A 25,569-nucleotide genomic window follows, 5' to 3' on the forward strand; every position below is an offset into this window, starting at 1 on the left:
CCACAGCAAATATAATACTCAATGGAGAAAAGCTGAAAGCCTTCCCATTAAAATCTGGAACAAGACAAGGATGCTTACTCTCACCACTGTTATTCAACATATTACTGGAAATCCTAGCTACAGCAATCAGACAAATAAAAGAAATAAAAGGCATCCAAATAGGAAGAGAAGAAGTAAAACTGTCACTGTATGCAGATGACATGAAAGTCCTAAGGACTCAACCCAAAAACTATGTGAACTGATCAACAAATTCAGCAAAGTAGCAGGATATAAGATTAACAATCAGAAATCAGTCACATTTCCGTATACTAACAATGAAATATTAGAAAAGGAATACAGAAATACAATACCTTTTAAAATGGCACCCCAAAACATCAAATACCTGAGAATACACCTGACCAAGGAGGTAAAGGACTTATATGCCAAGAAGTATAAAACATTAATTAAGGAAATTAAAGAAGATATAAAGAAATGGAAAGATATTCCATGCTCCTGGGTGGGAAAAATCAATATTGTACAAATGGCCATACTACCCAAAGCAATCTATAAATTCAATGCAATCCCTATCAAATTACCCATGACATTTTCCACAGAACTAGAACGAACAATCCAAAAATTTAAATGGAATTACAAGAGACCTGGAAGTGCCAAAGAAATACTGAAGAACAAAAACCAAGCAGGAGGCATCTCTCTCCCAGACTTCAGGCAATATTACAAAGCCACAGTCATCAAGACAGTGTGGTACTAGTACCAAAACAGACAAAGAGACCAGTGGAACAGAATAGAGAACCCAGAAATAAATCCTGACACCTATGGTCAATTAATCTTTGACAAAGGGGGCAAGAATATAAAATGGGAAAAAGACAGTCTTTTCAGCAAGTGTTGCTGTGAAACCTGGACAGGTGCATGTAAATCAATGAAACTAGAACACACCCTCATACCACGCACAAAAATAAACTCAAAATGGCTGAAAGACTTAAATATAAGAGAAGACACCATCAAACTCCTGGAAGAGAATATAGGCAAAACATTCTCTGACATCAACCTTACAAATGTTTTCTCAGGTCAGTCTCTCAAAGCAAAAACATAAGAGCAAAAATAAACCAATGGGACCTAATCAAACTGACAAGCTTTTCCACATCAAAGGAAACAAAAAAGAAAACAAAAAGACACCTTCTAGAATGGGAGAAAATAGTTTCAAATGATGCAACTGACGAAGGCCTAATCGCTCAAATATACAAACAACTTATACAACTCCACAGCAAAAAAGCCAAAAAACCAATTGAAAGATGGGCAAAGGACCTGAATAGCCATTTCTCCAAGGAAGATGTACAGATGACCAAGAAGCACTTGAAACATGCTCAATATCACTAATTATCAGAGAAATGCAAATCAAAACTACCATGAGATACCACCTCACACCAGTCAGAATGGCCATCATTAATAAGTCCACAAATAACAAATGCTGGAGGGGGTATGGAGAAATGGGAACCCTCTTGCACTGTTGGTAGGAATGTAAACTGGTACAACCACTATGGAGAACAGTATGGAGATAACTTAGAAAATTATACATAGAACTACCATATGATCCAGCAGTCCCACTCTTGGACATACACCTGGACAAAACTCTACTTAAAAAAGACACATGCACCCACATGTTCACTGTATGCTACAACTATTCACAACAGCCAAGACATGGAATCAACCCAAATGTCCACAGACACATGACTGGATCAGGAAGATGCAATCTACTGATCCATAGATCAGTACTCGGCCATAAAAAACAAACAAAATAATGCCATTTGCAGCAACATGGATGGAACCAGAGACTCTCATCCTGAGTGGAGTAAGTCAGAAAGAGAAAGTTAAATACCATATGATATCGCTTCTATCTGTAATATAATATACAGCACAAAGGAAACTTGCCACACAACAGAAAATCATGGACTTGGAGAATAGACCTGTGGTTGCCAAGGGGGAAGGGGAGGCAGTGGAAGGAACTGGGAGCTTGGGGTAATAGATGTAGAATGTTGCCTTCGGGATGGATTAGCAATGGGATCCTGCTGTGTAGCATTGGGAACTCTGTCTAGTCACTTATAATGGAACACGTGAGAAACAAGAATGTATACATGTATGTATAACTGGGTCACCATGCTGTGCAGAAGAAAAAATATTTATGTAAATAAATAAAAAATAAATCAAATCAAAGTATAGTTGATTTACATGTACAGAAAAGGGATTTATATATGTATATTCTTTTTCAGATTATTTTCCATTATAGGTTATCCCAAGATATTTTTTTAAAAAATTTATGATTTTTATTTTTCCATTATAGTTGATTTATATAGTTCTATCAATTTCTACTGTATGGCAACGTGACCCAGTTTATACACACACACACACACACACACACATGTGTGTGTGTGTATATATATGTATATATATGCGTGTGTGTGTATATATATGTGTGTGTGTGTATATATATATATATATATATATATATTCTTTTACTAAAAAAATTAAACATAGAACTACCACCTGTGATCCAGCCATTCCACTTCCAGGCATATAATCAAAATAATGGAAATCAAAGACTCAAATGGATACTTGTACATAAATGTTTACAACAGCATTGTTCATAATAAGCAAAGGGTGGAAAAATAATCCAAATATCCATCAACAGATGAATGGATTAAAAAGGTTGTATAGCCATACAATGGAATATTAGCCTTAAATTGAATTAAATTCTGCTACATGTTACAACAGTGGATGGACTTTGAAAGCATTATGTTAAATAAAATGGGTCAGACACAATAGGATACATGTCATATGATTCTACTTATGTGAGTTACCTCAAATAGGCATATTCGTAAGAAAGAAGATAAAGGTCACCAGAGGACTGGGGGACAGGAAGAGGGAACTATTGTAATGGGTACAGACTTTACATTGGGTGTGATAAGAAAGTTTTGGACATGGATCTTGGTGAACATTGCACAACATTGTGACTGTACTTAATGACTTAATGGTCAATTTTGTGGGTTATGGATATTTTACCATGATAAAAGAATTCTATACCATAAAAAGTATAATGAATAGAATTGAATTTTATGGCAGGATTCTAACTAGGAAGGAGAAAGTCTCTAGGGTTCGGATCAATCTTTCCATGTTACTTCCTGATACTCATAGCCACTTCTTCACAGGAGTTAAAAAGTGGATCAGTGACTGGAAAGGAGTAGGGGCACAAAGTAAGTCTGGCATTACCTTGAAGAACAGTTTTCTTTTTTAAAACATTCTGCTTCAGACCAGCGATCAACCTGAGTCTGAGCTAGAAAAGATGTTAGCTTCATACAGATTCAGGGACCTAGGTCCCCAAAACTATTCCTTGCCTGTTCACCAATGCATGGAAAAATCTCTTTGAGGAAACAAAACCTTTTACTCATAGTCTAGGAGAGCTAATGGGGGCCTTCAAATTCAGTGAGTTTCACTCCTTAACATTACTTTGCAGATAAGGAAACTAAAGTACAGAGATGGAAATTATCTTTCTCACAGTCTCACAGCCAGTGAATTGGTAGAGCCAGAACTCAAAACCAGATTGGGCCTCTGAAGAGGGCCCTTTTTTTTCTACACGGTAGATCAGCTTCACATTACAAAGAAGAAAAGGACTTATTCTTTCTTCCACAGAGCTTTGGGAGGTTCTTCCATGCCCATTGTCTTCTCTGATCCCAGCTTGACTTCCAATTTCTTGAAAAGCTTAGGGTACTCCCTCTGTTTGACAGAGGCCATGGCCTCTATGCCATAAAGTGTTTTGTACCTTAAATCTTCTTGATCATTAACTGCCTGGAGTTGGACTTCAAGATTCAGCTTCAGGCTAAGGGTTTCTTTCAACATTTTCATCCCCTTCTTCTGGCCCTGTATCAGTAATATACTGATAGCTGTGGAGGAGAGTTTAGGACAGAGAACTTCAAGGTCCTCTGACCATGCAAGAGTTAAATTCTTCATGGATCTAGTAAAGAATCCTTTGTGCCTCAGAATTAAATGTCTGCCTGCACCTGTGTGATAGGATAATAGCTGAAGAACATTCAGAACCAGAGATACTATCTCTGAAATGAGAAAAAAATAATAAAAACATCATTTTACAAAGCCCCTCCTAAATGACAGGCAATTTCCTATCTAATTCCAGTATATTACCTTATCTAATTCTCATGTCAACCCTGTGAAATTGGTACCAGTTTGAGGAAATTGAGATTCAAGGTACTTAGCCTTCTAAGGTGATAAAAAGTGCAGAGCTGGGATTATAGCTGATTCTCTTTCTGATCCCAGACACGACATTTCTCATTTGTTTTTTGTTTTGTTTTGTTTTACTCCAATTATACACAGTGATGGATTAGGCTACTTTGGGTATTCCAGTAAGGCAGAGTTAAATCCTGGGGACTCCAATCATAAGCTTCCAGGATGTGTCATCACTTTCCCAGTCTTGTTCCCACATAGCCAAAGGACCTTAGGTATCGCCATCTTTGCTTTAAGTCTCTTCAATTCTGAAATATGAGAATTGTCAATGCTGAAAATGTGGAATTTGCATCAGGAACACATGAAAAGCATCAGTCCCTGAGCTATATGAACACTTGTCAAACATGACTGGACATCAGAACCTGTTGGGAGTTGATGCACATGCATATTTCTGGGTTCCACACTGAAATTCCAATCTAGGAGTTTGGGCATGAGACCCAGGAATCTGCATGTGTAATATGCTCCCCAAAGGATTCTGATGCAGTTGTCCCTGGATTGCACCCTATTTCTTTACCTTTTATTGGAAAAATTTCAAATCTGTAAAAAGTAGATAGAGTAGTATAACTATTCACATATATATCACCTAGATGTAAAAAATATTAACATTATACTGTATTTATTTCAGCTATTTTTTTCTGAAGTATTTTAAATTACAGATATAATGAAGTTTCACCTTTTATGTTTAGCATGCATCATTTAAAAGTAAGGACTTTTCCCTACAAAGACACAATATCATTATCATAGAATTAACAGCAATTCCTTACTATCCAGACTGCACTACTGAAAAATCTGTTCTGGACTTTCTTTCTTGGCTTTAGGAATTATTTATTTCCTCTGCCTGTACAAGCAGCAACAGAATAAGGAGGTGAGACACTACTTCTCAAAAAATAATGATTTATCATACTTTCTAAGTATCTCTTCCACGTATCTTTGTCTCTGCAATCCCACTGGCACTATCGTGGTTCACATCTAGAGTCTAGCCTACCTGAACTGTTGCAATAGCTTCCATCAGTTTCCCTGCGTCCTTATTCCTTATCTTCCAAAGTAATTCACACAGCTATTCTGAATCAAATAAAATTTCCCACTTTGCATACCTGGCCTTCCCAAATCTGCCTCCAGCCTACTGATCTAACTTCACCTCCTACTTCTCTCCCACTCAGGCTCAATCTGTCCACTTTGGAATAACATATTCTTCATGAAACCTTCCTTGATTAAGCTCTCCCTCCTTCACCAGAGCAGTAGATCTATAGCTTTATTTCCCTATAGCTTTGTACTAGTCATTTTCTTATTTGTCTTATTTGCCTATGCAACAGACTGAGGAACAGGGGCTCTGTCTCATTGGTCTTTGCACCTCTCACATGAGGAACCTAGTCCAGCACTGTGCCACCTCCAAAACTGCTTTACTGAATTGTTTAGGACAGTGGAATATCCTGACCAAGAAACATATAGACAATTTCACAAATCTGCAGAGCTGCCTGATACCCAGAAGCATCTCCAAATGCTGGCCGAGTTTTGGTTCAAAGGACAAGAAGAGAGGGTAAGAAGTGTGGGGAGAGAAATGATGTAACTACACGAGGTGATGAATGGGAAGAATAGGATCAACATTTGTTTAAAATTCAGCTATAATCCCCTAAACCCTGCCTGGAATATCATCTTTGCTTCTCCTCACACACGCTATAAAGGTCATCAGTGGCCCACCTCAATGGGAAGTACTTTCCACTTTCTCTGAGATTCTGAATATTAGGATCACACAGGTTATAAATTAATTATTATTTGCTACTCCAAGAGTGCAGTGAGGAGGTCTTAGATGTGAAGACCTCAGGTCCTTGGCCCTATGACTTCCTCTACAATCTTTCTCCAGCCATCCACAGCCTCTCCTCCCCTCTACAGCATTGCCTGTTCCTAGGCTAAGGAAATAGTTGGCCCTCAATAAATGCTAACTGACTAAAAGTTAGTCCTATTTTCCATCCTGCTCTCCTCCTTACCCAACATCCTCTCCAAAATCAACTCCAACCTTTAGCCTCCATAAGCCCATCTCTGGGCTGAGATGCTCATTCTCACTGTTGCATGGTCATTTGCATTTGTGGGCTACTGTCCTGGGAACAGCATGGGCTCAGGCTGATCAGCCCTTTCTCCACCACAGAGCCTTCAGACTGGCCAAACCTGCCTGATGGCTTCTGCACAAGGATATATATATATATCCTTGTTCCTCGGTCTGATGGACATTTGCCTATCTACCAGACTGAGGAATGGGTGCTTTGTCTCATTGGTCTTTGCACCTCTCACATGAGGAGCCTAGTCCAGCACTGTGCCATCTAAATTTTAAAATTATATAATTATATATATATATATAATTACATAAAATTTATTTTGACACAAAATTTAGGGCAACTTTTTAAAAGACAGTAGCAGGAAAAAAATTTTTTCTCTGATTCAAAGCTGAGATATTTCATGATCTCAGGCTATAAATATTCATCCAGTCATTCTTGGCTCAGCCAAGAGGAAGCTGACACCCCAGGTTCTAGATAAAGTCAAGGGAAGGTTAGTGTAGAAAGTTCTGGTCCATTCATTCTCAAAGGGCAAAACAATGCTTGGAAAAACGTTTTTCTTCCTCTTAGACTCATTACTAGTTTAGGGATCTCTCTCATTTCCCAAGCCTAGGAAGGCAAAGAGCCCAAGAGTCTTGGGGAGGTGGGTGTAATGAGAGGTGAAGAGAAGATAATAACCCAGGGGAAAAAATCCATCTGTATTTCACATTTATAACCCAGTGTGTCTCCCTAGGGAACACTGAATGGCCAGGCCATCTTTGTCTGGAACTAGGAGACAGGTGATCATAGGATAGCTTGAGATGAGAATGGACATGGAAAAAAGAGGGGTGTAGGTCTACATTCTGGATGATAGGTTCCCGTACACTCCTATGGTAGGAGGAATCTTGTGAATATAGAGTTCTATGGCTTATACCCCAACTTATAAAAGCCCGGAGCAGTTCTAAGGCCAGAACTCACTACAACCCTTTACCCTGTGCAATGCTTATCATTGAGAAATACTTTCTTTTATATATCCTGCTCTTACCCAGCACTCTTGATCCAGTATCTTCTGTCCTTGGGTGATTAGAATTCCACACCTAGGAATGACAGAGCTATGAGAGCCTTTGGAAATCACTTGGTCCCATCTATAAGGCACAGTAGAGAAACTAAAGGGACTTGTCCTTAGAGACATAATAAGAGAGTGGAATAGCCAGTATTAGAACCCAATACTCTTGACTCCTAACCCAGTGTTCCTTTCACACTATTAGGCTGCTTTTTCCATGACAGAATTCATAGCAGTTAACACTTATTGTGGGTTTACTATATGTGAGGCCCTATTTCAAGTGCTTTACTGAATTAACTCATTTAATCCTCATAATAAACTGATGAGGTAGCTGCTAGTTTCCTGGTTTACAGATGAATAACCTGAGGATAACTCTATTTATTCCCTATCTGTGAAGTAAGAATGGGAGCAAGAAACCATAAAGGTCCACCAATGAGAGCCAAATATTACTATAGGAGAGGAAGAACTGTGCCGCAAGAGAATGGGGCTGGGGAAGGTTGCTATAAATGAGTCAGGTACATCTTAGTGTGAATCAATCATAGAACATTCCCTAAAATCTGACTGAGATCAAGGGACATTGAAGAAAGTAAGCTTTAATTGAGGAGAGGGGCAGAAGGAGAGGGGCAGAAGTAGAGGGAAGAGAGAAAAGACGGAACTGTGGAGCTGGGGTGCTTTGGAGTTGAGGGCAGAGGAATGGAACAAATGAAGTGGGTAGTTTCAAGACCCTAGAGCTGGGCACTATGCCCCACACTTACCCATCTTTGCCCCCTATTTCCTGAAGTCAGACTTTCAAGACTCATGAGGTCTACTGTTTTCCAAACCAGAAAAAAAAAGAAAAGGAGACCAGGCCATCAGGGCTGGGGGTGGGAAGAGAAGAAACCCCAGGCATATGGCTCACTGCCTCCCCATTAGCTCTTTGTCTACTCTTGTAGGCTGAGGAGGCCACTAGGCAGAGGTCTTGTAAGCCTGGAGAACAATATGAATACAGCCTGTTTCCCTCTCAGGATTCTGTCAGAAGCCAGGACAGACAGGCAGGGACCCTCTGCCCACTAGTTCCGGTTATGCTACAGAAATCAATTTCTACTGTCCTGACTGACTAGCTTCCAGATCTTCTTGAAACCCTAGTTGATGCTTTCTTTACCCCACCCTACTCCCAAGTCTTGGCTCTCTGGCTCTTCCTCATTCTGTTCCATAGAAGTAAAAACATGAAGAGTGGGAAAAGCGAATGTTCCTATATCACTTGTTTGGGGCTATGAAAAAAATGATGAAGGCTCTTGACTAAAATCAGCTTTTAGGATTATCTGATTTTGACAATGCTCATGATTCAGACTGTTGCCTACACTCTCTTGTCCTCTAGCCCTACTCTTGACTTCCAACAATCTCCCATCACCAGGACCATGAAGAATAAAGTACTAACTATACAAATTCTCCACACTCTGGCTTTGTGGTCCTCAGTCTGAGGATCAAAACTTCCCTATCCATCTTCATCTTCCAATAGCCCAGTCCCTAACCCCCCTGAACTCCAGTCTAGCGTGCAGAATGGTAGTTATGAAAGCACAAAAATATCAACAAGCAGGTTTGGAGGTGGGGAAGTGAGGAAAGAGTGAACAAATGGCTTGTTGTAGGGGGCCTACTTCTAGGAAACCAGATATAATCTGGGATAATGATGCTGTGATCACTGCCTCTGATGAGCTATTATGAATAATTTCCCTCATTCAGAGGGTAGCTCTGAAAGCACAAGGATAAAGAGCAATTCAAGAACTTCATAATTGTTCCTTTTATGAGTGTCTGTATCACTGACTGATTTTCATCCTACATCCTCATCCTCTCACTCCATCTCTCTCTTTCTCCCTTTTCTTCTATTTTGTTTTCCTCCTCAACCTTTAACTGGGCATTATGGTATATTGAAGTATGGTTGGGAAAATTTTCAATTGGTTGAATACAGTTTTTCCCCCCTCTTTGTTCTTTTTTAAAACTGGAAAATATTCCTTCTAAAATGGAACAAATTGTGTTATTTTATTTCCATATGGTCCATAAAAAGGTTTTCTGGAACTCAGTTACATTCTACTTGAGCATAATCTTCAATTAACTTTTTTAGGATTCAGTTGCCCTAATAAAGTGATGAAGAATGGGAGAGATAGGCTAGTTTATAAGGATGCCTTGCAGGCTAATGGCTTTAGGTGCTAGGCAAATACTAGCGCCATCTGTTCATGGGTCCAAAAGCCAGGAGTGACTTCAGATAACAACTGTAAGCTAGTTGAAGCTAGTTGTAAGCTCTGAGAATCAAACTAGGGGAATGGGTAGTAAACCCCTATGCACCACTTGTTTCACTGATGTTGCCCTTTCCCCTCATAACACAAGAGGCCATGGCCCAGAGGGCTTCCACAAAGTGCTATGGGAACTCAGGCTGTGCCTTTCTTTCTTCATCCATTGCCCCCTGACCCTACAGCTCTCAATTGTGGCATTAACAATGGCATTGATGTCTGAGAACAAGCTTCCAAAATAGCCATACTGGGGAGACAGGCCTGGCTGAAAAATGGAGAGAGAAAAGGTGCTGGGATAGAAGTGTGACAGAGATTCTAAGAATAGATGGGAATGAAGGCAGAGTCATGCTTTGTGCATATAACCTATCTTTTGCCTAGAAAACAGTGGTGGTGGTAGAGTTACTGGAGGGAGACTTACAGGAATGTCAGAATTTGAAGAAATCTTGGAGATTTTTTTAGCTTAAGTATAGAACTGTATAGCAAAATGTCTCAATTTATATATATATATATATATATATATATATATATATATATATATATATATAAAACATCTCTTGGGTATTAGTCCAGAGGAGAAGATAATCTAAGAGCCCAAGGACTTCCACTGGGAGCATCCTGGGCTTCTATGGAAAATGTCATTGTTGAAAATCACAAATCTAGTTGGTATAATAGAGTATTATAGATGGAAAACCAAGGCCAAGAAAGAGCAATCTACTTGTTCAAAGTCATGTCGGAACTCAGGTCTCCTGACTCAACAACACACAAACAAAGCATTATTAAAATCAGGAGAGAATGATCATGGCAGAGGAGTAAGACATCGTGCTCACCTTCTCCCATAAACACATAAAAAAACTGCATCTACATCTAGAACAATTTACATAGAACATCTATTGAACATTGGCAGAAGAACTTAAACTTCCAAAAAGGGCAAGAAACCCTCCACATAACTGGGTAGAACAAAAGAGAGAGAGAGAGAGAGAGAGAGAAAATGGGAATCAGGAAGGGACTAGCATTCCTGAGAGGGAGCTGTGAAAGAGAAAAGGAACCCACACCCTGGAAAGCCACCTAACCAATGGAGGGACCTCAAAGTCACAGAGAAAAGCACAGAAGCAGGACTGTGGAGGGCAAAAGAAGTGTAACAGCCACACAGATCATCTGCACCTCCACCCCAGACACCACAGCCTGAGACTCTTGGGCAGGGGCTGGGTGCTGAGACACAGGCTCCAGAGGTCAGTTCCAGGGAGACAACTAGGGTTGGTTGTGTGGAGACAGCCTGAGGGGTCAGGGAGCAGTGTGCCATGGGCTGGGGAGTGGAACATTACAGCCAAGGGAAGCCGGGAGAAGGTCTGGGCCTGCAGGAGAAACAAGATGCCACTGTTGTGGAGAGCAAGAAGAGGAGGGGCCAACCACCATAGAAATCTCTTTCCCTGTGCATGCGTGGGCTCTCAGTGGGCAGGAGTGGGGTGGGGGGTTCCTCTGCTGCACACTATGATTGGTGAGAGGCCACTTGCTCAGGCTACAGGAGATGCATGCCTCTTGTGTGGGCTATGGATGGCCAGGCACCTCTTGTGAGGTCTAAGGGCAAGGGGGGTTGCTAAGCATGATGTGGTGCCTTTTGCATGATCCACAGGTGGTCAGGGGAAAACCACAGAAGTCATCTCAGAAACCAGAGGGAGGCATGGCCTGCCACAACTAGGGTTCTGGGAATAGGCTCCACTTTCAACCCCAGTCACCACAAGGGTCAGCAAAAAGGAGGGCACTGCAAATGAGCACCACCTTCTGGAGCTTGCACTCCCCAGGGAACAAACAACCCCTGCTGCTGCCACTGACAAAAGCTCCATGCAACACTCACACATGCTTGATCAGTGTCACTTCCCAGGACCCAGCAACTATAAGCAGCACCTCCTGCATGGGATACACTGGATGGCATACATCTTCAGAGGCCTGCAGGTGGTAGAGGCAAACCACTGCAGTCACCTCTGACTCCAGAGGTGGGCATGGCAGGCCACCACTAGGGGTCCAAGAATAGGCACAACTGGTGGCCCCAATCACCTCAGACGGCACTGCAGAGGAGGGCATTGTGACCAAACACCACCTGTTGTTGCTTTCACTCCCTGGGAACTCACACACCCTGCCACTGCCACTGTCAAATGCTTCAGGCACCACCTAAATCTTCCTAAGGCTCATTCCATTTCCCGGGGCCCTGCAACTAGCCTGTGACACTTTCCTGCAGGTCCTTGCTACTGTCAAATGTCCAGCAACCAGGCACAAACTACTAGCCCTACCCATTGCCTCCTTCTCCATGGAAACACACTCAGCATGCTGGGAATAACAGCCTGCTCAACACCAAAGAAAGAAACAGCAAATATCCAAACTCCCACACCAAAAATAAATAGTAACCCCCCACAAAGCACAATGGGGCACTCTTGCATATAAATAGCCCTCTAAGACAAGAATTGGTTTCCTTAATCTCAAAGGAAAAGAAAAATATAAGCAAAATGAAAAAGCACAGGAACCATTCCCAGTTAAAAGAACATGAGAAATTCACCTGAAGCAGCAAACAATGAAAGAGACCTCTGCAGTCTGACAGACACTGAGTTCAAAAGGGATATAGTGAAAATACTTAGGAATTAAGGCTGAATATCAAGGAATTAAGAGCATATATAAATAAGTAAGGCAAATTACTTTAGAAAGGAACTAGAAAATATAAGGAGGAACCAAGAAAAATTAGAAAATTCATTTGCAGAGATGCAAACTGAGTGAAAGGCACTAAAGAGCAGAATGAATAATGCAGAGGAATGAATTAGTGACTTGGAACATAGAATAATGGAAATCACCTAATCAGGACATTGGATAGAAAATCAAATAACAAAATATGAAAGAAATATAAGAGACCTACTGGATAATATAAAGCGGGGTCGATCTATGCATATTAGGAATTCCAGAATGAGAAGAAAACTGGACTGAAAATGTATTTTAAGAAATTGTGTCTGAAAACTTTGCAAATCTAACAGAAACTGATATCAAGATATAGGAAGCACAGAACACCCCCAAAAGTTGAACCCAAACAGGCCAACACCAAGACATATTATAATAAAAATGGCAAAAGTTAAAGAGAGGATTCTAAAGGCAGCAAGAGAAACACAAAGCATTAATTATGAGGGAACACCCATAAGACTATCACAAAACCTACAACCCAGAAGACAGTTACAAGACATATTCAAAGTTCTAAAAGGGAAAAATTTGTAGCCTAGAGTACTATACCCAGGAAGAGTATCATTTAAAATACAGGAGAAATAAAGAATTTCTCCAACAAACAAAAACAAAAGAGTGCTGCAGTGCTAAACCCATTCTAAGGAAATACCAAAAGGGCGTCTCCAAATAAAAAAGAAGAAAGAAGAAATAGGATGGAGGAAATCACAAGTGGAAAACAATCACTTAAATAAGCCGGTGTACAGATCTAAAAGAAAAAAAAGAAAAAAAAAAGTAAACCTATTGTAAAAGTGATGATAAACACAAGGAACAGCAAAGGGACAAACATGAAGGTGTTAAAAAAGGACTTCTAAACCATAGAATGTGGGGAAGGAAAGAAAGAAAATCTAGACACTTTTTAAAAATAATGTGTTTGAGCCTATAGGACTATCAGGATAAAGCAAGCAGATATTAGAATGGGTTAACATACTTAAAAAACTGGGAAACCACAAATCAAAACCAAACATGACATTCACAAAAACTGAAAAGAAATGTTCATGAACATGAAATAAATGGAAAACTTCCAACCAAAAAAAAAAAAAAAAGAAAGGAGAAACATAGAATCAACTGGAAAATAATGCTTAAAATGGCAATAAAAACATATTTATCAATAATTACCTTAAATGTCAATGGACTGAATGCTCCAATCAAAAGATATAGAGTGGTAGATTGGATAAAAGGCAAGAGCCTACAGTATGCTGTCAACAAGAGACTCACCTTAGGGCAAATAATGATTGACACATAGTGATTGAAAGTAAGGGGAAGGGAAGATATTTATACCAATGCACAAGACAGGAAAGCAGCAGTTGCAATAATCATATCAGACAAAATAGACTTTAAAAGTAACACCATAAAGAAAGACAAAGGACACTATTTAATGATAAAAGGATGGATTCAAGAAGATGATATTCAAATAGTCAATATATATGCCCCTAATATAGGAGCACCCATATACATACAACAAGTACTAACAGATATAAAATGATAAATTGATGGGAATACAATAACAGTAAGAGACTGTAACACCCCACTCACAACTATGGACAGATCCTCTAGACAGAAAATCAACAAAGCCACAGAGATCCAAAACAATACACTAGAAAAGTTAATCTTAACTGACATCTTCAGGACATTACATCCAAAAAAATTCAGAATATACATTTTTTTTTCAAGTGCATATGGAACATCCTTAATTGATGACATAATGGGGCACAAAACTAACCTCAACAAATTTAAGAACATAGAAATGATTCAAGTTTCTTCTCTGACCTCAATGGCATGAAACTAGAAATCAACCACAGGAAAAGAAATGAGAAAAAAATGACCACAAGGAGGGTAAACAACATGCTACTAAAAAACCAATAGGTCAATGGGAAATCAAAAGGGAAATTAAAAACATAACTTGAGACAAAAGATAATGAAAACAAAAGCATTCAAAATCTATGTGATGGTGCAAAAGTAGAGCTTAGAGGGAAATTCATAGTTATACAGGCCTTCCTCAAAAAAGAAGAATAATCTGAAAGCAACTACTTAACACACCACCTAAACGAATTAGAAAAAGAAGAACAAACAAAACCTAAAGTCAGCAGAAGGAAGGACATTATAAAGACCATAGAGAAAATCAACAAAATAGAGACTAAAAAAAATATATATATACCACATCTTCCTAATCCAATCATCTGTCGGTGGACATTTGGGTTTTTTCCAAGTCTTGGCTATTATGAAGACTGCTGCAATGAACATGAGGGTGCATGTGTCTCTTTTAAGAAATGTTTTGTCCAGATATATGCCCAAGAGTGGTGTTGCTGTGTCATATGGTAGTTTTATGTATAGTTTTCAAAGTACCTCCATACTGTTATCCATAGTGGTTGTACCAACTTACATCCCCACCAACTATGTAGGAGGGTTCCCTTTTCTCCACACCCCATCCATCATTTTTTACTTGTGGACTTATTAATGATGGCCATTCCAACTGGTTAATAGATGCAAAGTACTGCTTTTGGAATGGATTAGCAATGAGATCCTGCTGTGTAGCACTGAGAACTATGTCTAGTCACTTATGATGGGGCATGACAATGTGAGAAGAAAGAATGTATACATGTATGTGTAACTGGGTCACCATGCTGTACAGTAGAAAAAGTGTATTGGGAAAATAACAATAAAAAATAAAAATAAATAAAAATAAAAATGAAAAAATTTTAAAATGAAAAAAAGAAAAAAATAGATAAAACTGAGAGCTGGTTCCTTGAAAAGGTAAAGAAAATTGACAAACCTCTGGACGGACTCACCAAGAAGAGGAGAGGAAAAAACCCAAATAAAATAAGAAATGAAAAAGGAGAATTCTCAATGGACACTGTAGAAATACAAAAAAAAAAAAAAGAGAGAGAGAGAGAGAGAATACTATGAACAATTATATGTCAACAAACTTGACACCTAGTAGAAATGGACAACTTTCTAGAGACTTAAGCCCACCAAAACTGAATCAAGAAGAAACAGACCAACTGAACAGACCAATCACTAAAAACGAAATTGAATATGTCATAAAAACACTCCCTACAAACAAAAGTCCAAGACCAGATGCCTTCACGGGTGAGTTCTACCAAACATACAAAGAAGAACTTACACCCATCCTTTTTAAACTTTTCCAAAATGTTGAAGAAGAAGGAACCCTCCCATTCTATAATGCCACCATAACCCTAATACCAAAACCAGACAAAGACACTACCAAACAAGAAAATTATAGACCAATATCTTTGATGAATATAGATGCAAAAATTCTCAACAAAATTTTAGCCAACTGAATCCAACAACATATAAAGAAGATTATACACCAGGACTAAGTGGGATTCACCCCAGGATCACAAGGATGGTTCGACAGATGCAAAGCAATCAACATCATTCACCACATTCACAAAAGAAAAATTGAAAGCACATGATCATCTCGATAGATGCATAAAAAGCATTTGACAAAGTCCAACATCCATTCATGATAAAAATTCTTACCAGGAGTTCCCGTCATGGCTCAGTGGTTAACTAATCTGACTAGGAATCATGAGGTTGTGTGTTTGATCCCTGGCCTTGCTCAGTGGGTTAACCATCTGACGTCGCTGTGAGCTGTGGTGTAGGTTGCAGACACGACTCAGATATGGCATTGTGGTGGCTCTGTAGGCTGGAGGCTACAGCTCCGATTTGACTGCTAGCCTGGGAATCTCCACATGCCATGGGTGCGGCCCTAGAAAAGACAGAAAGACACACACAAAAAATTCTTACCAAAGTGGGTATAGAGGGAACATACCTTAATGTGATTAAAGCCACTTATGACAAACCCACTGCAAGTATAATACTCAATGGAGAAAAGCTGAAATCCTTCCCACTAAAATCTGGAATAAGGCAAGGATGCCCACTCTCACTACTTTTATTCCTCAGAGTGTTGGAAGTCCTAGCCATAGAAATCAAACAAACAAAAGAAATAAGGGTTATCCAAATTGGAAGAGAAGAAGTAAAATTGTCACTCTATGCAGATGACATGATACTATATATAGAACACCCTAAGGATTCCACAAAAAACCTACTCAAACTGATGAACAAATTCAGCAATGTAGCAGGATACAAGGTCAACATTCAGAAATTGGTCACATTTCTGCACACTGAAAATGAAATATTAGAAAAGGAATACAAAAATAAAATACCTTTTAAAATTGCACCCCCAAAAATTAAATACCTAGGAATAAACCTGACCAAGGAGGTGAAAGTCTTATATGCTGAATACTATAAAACTTTAATCAAGGAAACTAAAGAGGATTCAAAGAAATGGAAAGATATCCAGGCTCCTGGGTTGGAAAAATTAATATTGTAAAAATGGTCATGCTACCCAAAGCAATCTACAGATTCAATGCAAATCCCTATCAAATTACCCACGACAATTTTCAGAAAACTAGGAAAAAATCATAAAATTTATATGAAACTATAAAAGACCCAGAATTGCCAATGCAGTACTGAATTTCAAAGCTACTATAATCAAGCGAGTGTGGTCCTCATACCAAAAGAGACATATAGACAAATGGAACATAATAGAGAACCCAAAAATTAACCCAGACACCTAGGGTTAATTAATCTTCTACAAAGGTGGCAAGAACATAAAATGGGAAAAAGACAGTCTTTTCAGCAACAAGTGGTGCTGGGAAAACTGGACAGCTGCAATTAAATCAATGAAAATGGAACACACCCTCACGCCATGCACAAAAATAAATTCAAAATGGCTTAAAGGCTTAAATGTAAGACCAGACACCATCAAACTCCTAGAAGGGAACACAAGGCAAAACGTTTTATGACATCAATCTTAGGAATGTTTTCTTAGGTCATTCTCTCAAGGAAACAGGAATAAAAGCAAAAATAAACCAATTGGACCTAGTCAAACTGACAAGCTTTCGCACAAAAAGGAAACCATAAAAAAAAAAGACAACCTTCGGAATGGGAAAAAAATAGTTTCAAATGATGGAACTGACAAGGGCTTCATCTCTATAGGATACAAAAAACTTATACAACTCAACAGCAAGAAAAAAATCCTAGCAACCCAATTAAAAAATGGGCAAAAGTCCTGAATAGACATTTCTCCAAAGAAGATATACAGATGACCAACAAGCACATGAAAAAATGCTCAACATCACTAATAATTACAGAAATACAAACCAAAACTGCTATGAGGTTCCCCCTCACACCTGTCAGAATGGCCATCATTAATAAGTCCACAAATAACAAATACTGGAGAGGGTGTGGAGAAAAGGGTGCCCTCCTACACTGTTGGCGGGAATGTCATGGTAAAACCACTATGGAAAACAGTATGGAGATACCTTGGAAAACTAAATATAGAACTACCATATGACCCAGAAATTCCATTCTTCAGCATTTATCTGGACAAAACTTTCCTTTGAAAAGACACATGCAGTATGTTCACTGTGGCACTATTCACAATACCCAAGACATGGAAACAACCTAAATGTCCATTGTCAGATGAATCAATGAAGAAGGTGTGGTATATATACACAATGGGATACTACTCAGCCATAAAAAGGACAGAATTATGCCATTTACAGCAACATTGTTGGAACTAGAGACTCTCATACTAAGTGAAGTAAGTCAGAAAGTGGAAGCCAAATACCATATGATATCACTTATATCTGGAATCTAATATATGACACAAATGAACCTTTCCACAGAAAAGAAATGCATGGACTTGGAGAACAGACGTGTTGTTGCCAAGGGGGAGGGAGAGGGAGTGGGATGGACTGGGAGCTTGTGGTTAATAGATACAAACTCTTACATTTGGAGTATATAAGCAATGAGATCCTGCTGTATAGCTCAGGGAACTTTATCTAGTCACTTGAGATGGAACATGATGGAGGATAATGTGAGAAAAAGAACATATATATTTGTTTGTGTGACTGGGTTACTTTGCTGTAGAGTAGAAAATTGACAGAACACTGCAAAACAACTATAATGGAAAAAATAAAAATCATTAATAAAAAATCAGAAATACTTCGAGCTTATGTACGTTTTCACAGATCACCTAATTTGCCTCTTCCTATGGCAAAATTGGTATTACTTTCCCTTTGACCAATGAGAACCTAAAGCTCAGAGTACAAAATTAGTTTGTCCACGGTAACATAGCAAGGTAGTTTTACCCACAATTACATTCAGAATTACTTTGGCAAATAAGCAGTTTCCAAAACACAAATAACACAGAAATAGCTCCGTGAGTCCCACTCACAGGTTCCTTCACTAAGCTATACTTTTTGTATCATCTGTATCGAGAAAGCATGTCTATCAGCACTAAAAACTTCCCAATTTGTTCCTCGTTTCTGTCTCTATTGCACCCCACCCCAAAATATTCATATAAAACAAGGATCCCAAGGCAGATATTGAAATTCCATTCTTTATGTGTGTGAGTCTGCACTTATTTTCAGGCTAAATTTGTCTATTTCTTAATTTTTGAGCACCAAATGCTTAAGGCCCTTAGAGAAATAGAAAAGAGAAAAACATAATACTTATATGCATGTAACTAAGTAGATAACATAATTAGTTCAAATATGAGGAATGGGGGATGGGAGGGAGAGAATGAGAAAAGGAGGGAGAAATTTCAGAAAAGAGTATACATTTCCACTAAAATGTATGTCTTTTAAAAGAAGGCCCTCTGGAATAGCTATGTGGAAGAGCTAGCATTTGATCGCGACCTTAAAGGATGAAAAAAATTTACTCATGTGGAGATGGGAGAAGCAAAGATCATTTTAGACGGAAGGCCTGAGAAAAAGCAGAGGAGGAAAATTTGATGTGCATATGAAGAAAAGCAAGTTGCTAAATTTGGTTGCCATTCAGCAGTGTTGAACTAGAGTAAAAGGAATAGCAATAGAAAGGCAGTTCGGTGTTAGTTACAGCTAAAATGCTTGGGACTTTTGACATCATCAGATTTGTTTTAAGCAGAGGTGTGATACAATCGATGTTTTTTTTTTTTTAATTTTTTTTTTTTTTTTTTTTTTTTTTTTTTTAGGGCCATATCTGCAGGCATATGGAAGTTCCCAGGCTAGGGTTCAAATTGCAGCTGTAGCTGCTGGCCTACACCACAGCCGCAGCAATGCAGGATCTGAGCCTCATCTGAGACCTATGCTGCAGCTTGCAGCAGTGCCGGATCCTTAACCCACTGAGCGAGGCCAGGGGTCAAACCTGCATCCTTATGGATACCAGTTGGGTTCTTAACCTGCTTAAGCCACAACAGGAGCTCCCAGATTTGTTTTTAAAACATCACTCTGGTCATTGTCCAGGTGAGAAATAATGTAAGCCTGAGGTAGGAAATGGTGAGAGGGGTTGAAAAGGAGTAATTTTCAATCAGTAATAATAATGTGTTGGAAACGCATGAGCTCTGCAAGATCAGCACTACATAAAGATATATTACAAAATAAAGAGCTCTCACAGATCCATAGGCAAAATACAAACAGGCCACAGAAAAACAGGCAAAAATATGAAGAGAAAATTTACAGAAAAATATATATAAATGGTCAATAAGCATATTTGTATATGCCCAACCTCTGTAGTAGTAAGGAAAATTAAAATAACTAAAAATATCATATTTCATTCATAAAATGTACATCAATTAAAAGATGACTTAGTATATAGAAAGATGAACAGTGGGATATATGATAAAGCAAATATAGTTAAATCTTAATGGTAGAATTTAGAAGTTAGATATATGAGTGTTCACTATATAATTCTTTCAAGTTTTCTGTATGTTTGAAAATGTCCATAATGAAATGTTGTGAAGGAGGAGCAGAATTTTAAAGCATAACTCTTTGGGCACAATAATTCCATTCCTAGGAATCTACCTTACAGAAATAGATGCTCACATGCATATAGGCAATAACTAATCAAGGAGGTATCCTGCAGCCCTGTGTGTCATAGGGAAGAAGTGAAAATCACTTAGCTATCCATCAAGAGGGGGAGTTTAAATACATTATAGTGTACTCATAGTATGAAATACTATGCAGCTGTGTTTTTTTTTAATGAGGTAGTTCTAAATACTGACATGAAGAGATTTCCAAAATATATTGTCAGCTGAAAATGCAAATTTCAGACTCAACTGTAAAATGTAATCTATTTAAATTTAAAAGCAAAACTAATAGTTGGATATGCATGTATATATATTTTTGGACACACATAGAAAAAAGGATGAGAAAAATACACAGAAATCTGTGAACTGTGTTTACCTCTGGGGAGAGGAATTTAGAATGGAGAGAAGGATGAAGGGAGTGTTCCCTTTTTAGTTGTGTACTTCGATATAGTTTGAAGTTTATAGTATCACTGAATATTATTTATTACCCCCATATTTTATTTACCTGTTTGCTATTCATTCATCTATTCATTTATTTATCATCCATTTATGACTTATCATTTATTTATCTATTCATCAATCTATCTATCCACCTTATTTTCTGATGCATTTCAAAGTAAGTTGCAATATTACTCTTATGTTTTAAAATACAATTAAAGACATTATTAACATTGTTTATAGAGACTTATTAGTTAAGTGTATGCTGGATGCTAGGAAAGAGGAAACAAAGATCCTCTTTCACTGGGTAAACACAAAGCAAAGAGACCAGAAAATGCCCTCTGTAGATAGGAAAAAAAGGCCCAATGTGCTAGATGTTAAAAGCAGAATAATGGTCACTGGAAATCTTAGAAAGAAGTTTTGGTAGAGGATGGAAAGAAAAGGAATATAAAAAGGGATGTGAGAAAAGAAATATCCAGCAAATTCAGCTCAGTGACACTCCTTCTGACCTTTAGCTACCATGGACAGGGAGTCCCACTCTTTAATACTAATATTTTTTTGCAAGCCCTCAGTTCAAAATATTTCCCAGCCTTATTACTTTAATTCTGGACAAACCCTCTGAATTCATCCATGGAGGATCCAAATTATCTATCTTTCCTAGATATTTAGAGCTGGAAAGGACCTAAAGAATCATTGAGGCCAACCTCCCCTACTCTCATAATACCAGTGGAAAAATTGAGGCTCAGAGAGAAAAAGGAACTTGATAAAACTATAGTCTTCTGACTCCCAGGTCAAAGTTCTTTCCATCTCTACAGCAGGATTGGCTAGCCTTCCTCAATATCAGCAGCTCCACCTCAGAAACCTACAATCCACTCTTGATCGCATTGGTAATCTCAAAACTCTTTTTCTGAATGGAGCATGCCATTAAGTCAAGTCACATGATCTGGAAGACTCTGCCTCCCCCTGCCCTTCCTGTGCTATCTATCCATCAGCCTCAATCAGTCAGTGAGGATTCCACTCAATCCACTAATGATCTCCTCCACCATCCCTCAGCATCCAACAAGGCTGGCCACCCCCGACTTCTAGCAAAGGGCCAGACCCATGCACAGTTTGTTGGCAGCTATCTCAAGGATGGGCCACTCCATCCATGCAGTGTTTCTTCTGCGCTGCCATTAGGAAGAACTGTCACAGGCCATTTGCTCAAGTTCCCCAAGAGGGAGGTACTGCCGCTTCTCAAATGTTTGAGTAGAATAAAAATTGGGCAAGACATAGTTACAGGAGGCTCTACTTAGTGTCACAGTTATTTACTCACTGGCACTGCCCATCTCAAAAACCAGGCACGGCTGCTATTGCCTTTCAAGGAGTAAGTCCAAAATGCCAGGGTCTAGTGCTCAAGATTTCCTTTGCAACCTCAATTTCTATTTCTCTTTTATGGCCCAGCAGTCACACTAGCCATTAGCTGCCCCCTGCATATGCAGAATCTCTTTGCTTTCATGAAGAAATACATGTTTTCCATGTGCCCAGGAAAACTCTGTCCCAGCCTTTGCTGTCTTCCTCTTGTAATGTAACCCCCACCCAGAGAGCACTGCAAGGCCTACCACAAACGCATCTTGAGGACCCACCCAAACTATAAATTCTCATCTAATATCAGAAGGCCTCAAAACTGCAGGCCTCAGGAGGTGGGCTGACATTCCCTAGGTGACCTGCCAAGATTAGAACCTAGGGCCCCCCAATTTTTAATCTAGTGTATTTTTTATGGCTCCACATGGCTTCTGCCTTTTCTGTACCTGCCTCCCAGAGCACCTTTCTGCCTTGTAATGTGGTCTATGGTCCTTGTATCCACCTTTCCCACAACAGATTTGAAGCTCCCTAAGGTCAGGAGCCTATTTTATCCAGTTTTCTCTGCACTCATCTCCAGTTGCTTAGCACAATGCACCATACCAGCAGATGCTCTGTACTTCTGCATAACAGACCAGAGCAGTTGCCTTGGCAGTGACTAGAAAGCAATACAGCTGATGTAGGAAAATCCAAGCAAAGGGGGCCCAAATTTTTACTCTTCAGAGACCTGGGCGGAAATACGGCAGCCCTTGAATGCCTATCTTAGCTGAATAGAATATTAGAGTCATTCCACTCCCTCCCCCTCCATGCTGTACAGTAGAAAATTGATGGAACACTGTAAACCAGCTATATTGAAAAAAAAAATCATTATACAAAACAAAAACCATTAGAGTCACACCTCAGTCAATGAAAGAAGGGAGAGGCATTTTAGTTCCCCCGTAGGGGCCCATCTTCAGGATGTTATAGAGCTCCAATTCTCCAACTCCTATAGATACAAGTGTGCAAGAAACTAAAGCCTAGTTAATTTGTTTTTATTTTTATTTTAACTGGTCAAAGGGATTTTTTTTTAGGTAAACCAGTGAAGTCTAACTCCCTGACTTTACGGACGGAAGTCCAGAGAGATACCAAGCTTCCCTAAGTCATAACATAAGTGGGTGAAAGGATCTCCCAATTTCTGTACAAGCCTTTTTCAACTCCACCAAATGAATAGGTAATTGTCACCGACCTCATTTTAACCTGGGACCAGAAAGAGCTGTAGCCTAGATGAGCACAGAGACCCAACTACCTCTGGCATGAACATATCTAAGCCTTGCTAAGTGTTAAGTGGGATAATTTAAGTAAAATGTTTAGTAAAATGACCCATATATAGTAAAAGTACTTCTCCTTCCTTAGTAGAAATGCCTTCCTTACAGAAACTTAATTCTGCCTCCTGCTGGTTTTCACCCTGTTGAACTATGACCCATCCTGGGTTCTCCTTTCCCAGGCCATACCAGACAATCCTTTCCCACATGACAGCTTTGAAGGCATTTGAAGAGAGCACCCCTGCCCTGCTTCCCTTTCCTCATCATGACTCACTGCAAGACTACCCTCCATCCACTCAGATTGCATCTTCCTGCAAATAGGGTGCTTAAGGTTGGCCTTATTTCCACAATATCTTGACATTTGTCACCAGAGGCTGTCACTCAGTCTCTGCCTGGAGAGTTGGGCTTACACAAGTGCAATTACCTGTGGCCTCAAGCCCCTTACACCACAGGTGAAGGGTGAGCCAAGCTCAATACCTCAAGGCAGCCAAGTGTTTAAGTGTCCCCGGCCTGAGGTGGTGAGGGGGAACCTCAGGGAAGCCCACAGCTTTATACTGCCATTGGTAGCTTCCCTACTCCCCTGCCCTTGTCTCCTCACTCCCTCACCTCTCTCTCTCTTCCCCATTCCCCACCCCATTAGCACAGGAGGACTCTTCAGGAATGCAAGTTTTTACCCTATACTATATCCCTAAATCTGTAAGCTCAATTACTGATCCATGGGAACTGACTGTTGCGCCTTGAGTTTCAACAAGCCCCTGCTCAACTCCCTTTCCTGGCATGTCCCAGTGGTCCCTGAAGGCTCCCTAAGCAGCTCTTGTCTCTGCCACTTTACCCAAGCTGGTGGCAAAATTTGACGGTGGAAATGCAGGCACAAGGCTCTATTTCCGCAGGGAGCCTACAGCGGGAGTTACCTTGCAAGCAGCGAGTAGAGCAACTGGATCAGCAAGTGGGTGGGTCCGCAATTAGGCTGTGCTCCTTCGGCCACGGTCAGGGCAGGGGGCGGCAGGCTGGCTGGAGGGTCCCTGTCCCTCCTAGCCTGGAGCTGGCTGGACCCACTGACGAGTGGCGACGCCGCAGGTACAGAGGAGGCTTTGGAGGGAGTGCCACTGCCGCGGAGCACCACTGGCCGCCGCCTCGCCAGCACAAACCAGAGAACCAGCAGTCGCGCTGCTTAGACCTCCCTTAGCACCCAGCTGCGCCTTGCCGGGGGGCCGCGGTAGCACTGGGCAAGTTAAGGGCGAGCTCAGGCGCTCTGGCGGAAGTGCACCGGGTTCCAGCTAGGGGCAAAGAGGCCTAAATTCAACCGTGCCCCTCCGCCGCCGCCCATGGCCAGCTACTGGGAGTCTGGGCTGCAGGTTCTTCGGGTCACAATTGGCGGAAGATGGAGTCTCTAAGCAAAGTGGGTGGGGGAGGGGGAGGGGCCCCAACTCTGAAGTTCAGATCGGAACTCTGTTCTGTGCGCAGAGGAGACTGGCCGGAGGCCAACGCATACTCCCTCTCCGAGGCGAACTTGGACGACCTAGCTACTTCAAAGGGTGGAGGCAAAGGTTCCTAGGCTAGGGTGCAAACCCGCTGCAGGCTAATGCCGCCCCCTCCCCGCCCCTCTGCTTGCAGTGGTAGCGCAGGGTGGCTTGGTCCCCCAGGCTCTGACTTGTAAACCAAACATTTCATTAGCTCAACTGCTGAGCTCCCGGGATCTAACGGGGTAAGGGGTCCTCCTTTTTGCATGCCTCTCTAGGGAGCCACCTGCACCCGCCACCAGAGAGCCCTGCGGAGCACTACATCCTTGTCCCCAGCTCACATCTCGCGCTCCTGGGAGTTGCGGCCGACTTGTGAGGGAAGAGGAGGGTGGGGTGGGAAAGAGCGACGGACTGTCTACAACCTTTTCCTGGATCTATTCAATCCACTCCTAGAAGTTTCCTGCAGATCGCGCCACCCCCAGGAGGGCAGATTCCCCGCCTGTTAATCACTGCGCATTTTTAACCCCCCCCAAAAAAACACACCATCTTTTTTAAAATTGGCTCTGTAAACACGTGCTTCCAGCCAACAAGCCTGGGAAAACACAACTCCACAGCTCAAGTGCAGTAGACCAGGGGACTTGAAAGGTGCTTTTCCTTCAGCTCTTGCCCTAACGAAAGAGAATTGCCTCTGCGAGCACACCTCCTGGCTAAGGAACCCTACACTTGAGCCCTTTTTTTTTGCTAGGTGGAAGGGACTAACT

The 25,569-nt window shown here is 40.4% G+C and overlaps 1 protein-coding gene across 2 annotated transcripts in view; it reads right to left on the bottom strand.

The window, feature by feature from the left end:
* Window positions 1-24,712, bottom strand: part of ARHGEF9 (Cdc42 guanine nucleotide exchange factor 9) — a 418,109-nt gene extending 393,397 nt beyond the window's left edge. For both annotated transcript variants that reach the window (XM_021080634.1, XM_021080633.1), the window contains exon 1: window positions 24,260-24,712. The gene's annotated coding sequence lies outside the window, so the exon portion shown is untranslated. The remainder of the gene's footprint in view (window positions 1-24,259) is intronic.

This window comes from Sus scrofa, chromosome X, assembly GCF_000003025.6.
Source record: "Sus scrofa isolate TJ Tabasco breed Duroc chromosome X, Sscrofa11.1, whole genome shotgun sequence".
NCBI lineage: Eukaryota > Metazoa > Chordata > Mammalia > Artiodactyla > Suidae > Sus > Sus scrofa.